The 2972-nt window shown below is 38.3% G+C and overlaps 1 protein-coding gene across 4 annotated transcripts in view; it reads left to right on the top strand.

Annotated features, from left to right (window-relative positions):
- Positions 1-2972, top strand: part of MICU1 (mitochondrial calcium uptake 1) — a 202499-nt gene that overhangs the window by 113613 nt on the left and 85914 nt on the right. The gene's annotated exons all lie outside the window — the stretch shown is intronic.

Raw genomic sequence — 2972 nt, 5'->3', positions numbered from 1 at the left:
TGGACACTTAGGTTGTTTCCATGTCCTGGCTATTGTAAATAATGCTGAAATGAATATGGTGGGGGAGCTGAAGATATCTCTTCGACATAGTGATTGGTTTCCTTTGGATAAATACTCAGAAGTGGAATTGCTGGATCATATGGTAGTTCTAGTCTTAATGTTTTGAGGAATCTTCATGCTGTTTTCCATACTGGCTGAACCAATTTACATTCCCACTAGTGCCTGAGGATTCCCTTTTCTCCACATCCTCACTAACATTTTTGGCATTGCTGTTGAAATGCTGAATGACTTGGAGCAGTCACTCCACCATTCTGCTCACTTGACAGAGAAGGGAGTATTAATTTCATCTAATATGATCCCTTGATAACTGGCCTTGTTAAACTGATGGAACTTGTAATATTGATCACAAGGAATTTTGATGTAAAAACTCTTTAGAGAAACAAAAATAATTATAAGGTGGTTCAGGAGTGAATAGCTCTCATTAGAAGTTTCTCTGCTTCATCGTTCTACGTTTTACATTTTTGGGCAATATAATAATTCTTTAAGTTGAAAGTGCACTAAGCTTTAAAACATTCAAACTTTGATTTCCAGCTAAATAGGTATTTTCTTGACGGTAAATTTGTCAAGCTTACAAAAAAAGTTAAACAGAACCAGTATGAGGACACACACATTTCATCATTGTGTATCTTCAAAGTCAAAGTGGTGTGAAGCAAACTAATACCTAATATTACTCTTTTATTCATCTTTTTCAAAAATCACTTTGATCATGCATAAACATAAATTACTAAAAAGCATTACTCGACTGTAAATAGTGTAAGTTTTCTCTGACCTTTCTTTTTTTTCATAAATTTATTTATTTATTTTTGGCTGCACTGGGCTTTCTCTAGTTGCGGTGAGCAGGGGCTGGCTACTCTTCATTTGCGGTGCGCGGGCTTCTCATTGCGGTGGCTTCTCTTGTTGCAGAGCACAGGCTCTAGGCGCACGGGCTTCAGTAGTTGTGGCATGTGGGCTCAGTAGTTGTGGCTCGCAGGCTCTAGAGCGCAGGTTCAGTAGTTGTGGCGCACGGGCTTAATTGCTGCACGGCAGGTGGGATCTTCCCAGACCAGGGCTTGAACCCATGTCCCCAGCAGTGGCAGCCAGATTCTTAACCACTGTGCCACCAGGGAAGCCCCCAGATCCTTTTCTTTAACCCATTTCATAGCAGATCATAAAACAGAACTAACCTAGCAAAAGATATTTTTTTTAAAATCTCATAACTCTTTGGGCTACATTGACCCGAGGCTGTGACAGAAATGTTTTTTTAGTGTGAAAGTATGAGTTGTGAGACAGAAGAAAGGGAATGAAATTTCCACATACTCTCTTCAGCACCACACTTTTGAAGCTAACGTACACATTTCCACCATAGGAAGGGTATAAGCTGCAGTATTATAGCACAGACAAAATTTAAATCATGACAGGTCTTGACGTTGATGCTCAATACTGGTTCACTGCTACTGGAAAATTCTTCAGTTCTCACACCCAGGCAGAGAAAATGAATTGTGTGTTGCCTTTAAATAGAAGCATCACTGTACTGATTATCCTGTATTTCAATTTAATGTCTAAAAACTTCAACTTAAATAATTTTAAAATCCATTGTATACCTATCTTTCAAGTCTCCATGTGCATGAAAAACAAATGTCAAGAAATCTTATTTACATGATAAAACATGAACCCAGAAAAAAATCATAATCATAAGCATTTATGATATTAACCTAGAGTTATAAGGAGACTTAGAGATAATGATCTCTAACCGTGAACATTTTCAATGAGAAAACTAAGGCCCAAAGAAGTTAATGAGCTGCATAAATTGTGCTTTCACTGCAGAGCAACAGAATTAGACCCCGTGTGTCCTGATTCCCCATCTTGTGTCTTTCCATTATACTACTTTTACCTTTTAGAGCCAGAGACTTTTAAATTGTGTTAAATAAGTCTTTTTATGGTCATAGGTAATAAATAAAACAAATAAAGACATTTAACCATGGAAATCCATTGTTACAAATCTTAAGTTTTTAAGTATTATGCTTTTCAAATTTGGCAATTTAAAAATCATTATCGAGCTTCCCTGGTGGCGCAGTGATTGAGAGTCTGCCTGCCGATGGTAGGGGACACGGGTTCGTGCCCCGGTCCGGGAAGATCCCACATGCCGCGGAGCGGCTGGGCCCGTGAGCCATGGCCGCTGAGCGTGCGCGTCCGGAGCCTGTGCTCCGCAGGGGAGAGGCCACAACAGTGAGAGGCCCGCGTACTGCAAAAAAAATTAATAATAAAAAATAAAAATCATTATCCACAAGGCTATATATATTATTTATTTATATAATATACCTTTATTATCCTTACATATCACAATTTTAATTATTCTGAATAGTTGTTATTTTAGCTTGTGAAGAGGTAGAAAAGGTTGCAGGAACTTGTGAAAAAAATGCTATATCAATCATAGACTTGCCTCAAAAAGCGCATTTTATATAGTTAGGCCATGGTTGCTAGTCCCCCAAATTATTCTTTCTCAAAAGCTCATTTATTTTTTTTTTGTATTTTTTATTTTTTTAAACATCTTTATTGGAGTATAATTGCTTTACAATGGTGTGTTAGTTTCTGCTTTATAACAAAGTGAATCAGCTATACATATACATATATCACCATATCGCCTCCCTCTTGAGTCTCCCTCCCATCCTCCCTATCCCACCCCTCTAGGTGGTCACAAAGCACTGAGCTGATGTCAGTGCTATGCAGCTGCTTCCTACTACTTATCTATTTTACATTTGGTAGTGTATATATGTCCATGCCACTATCTCACTTCGTCCCAGCTTACCCTTCCCCCTCCCCGTGTCCTCAAATCCATTCTCTATGTCTGCATCTTTATTCCTGTCCTGCCCCTAGGTTCTTCAGAACCATTTTTTTTTTTAGATTCCATATATATGTGTTAGCATACAGTATTT

Source organism: Physeter macrocephalus, chromosome 20 (assembly GCF_002837175.3).
Source record: "Physeter macrocephalus isolate SW-GA chromosome 20, ASM283717v5, whole genome shotgun sequence".
Lineage (NCBI taxonomy): Eukaryota > Metazoa > Chordata > Mammalia > Artiodactyla > Physeteridae > Physeter > Physeter macrocephalus.
This window is presented reverse-complemented; position numbering and strand designations above follow the sequence as displayed.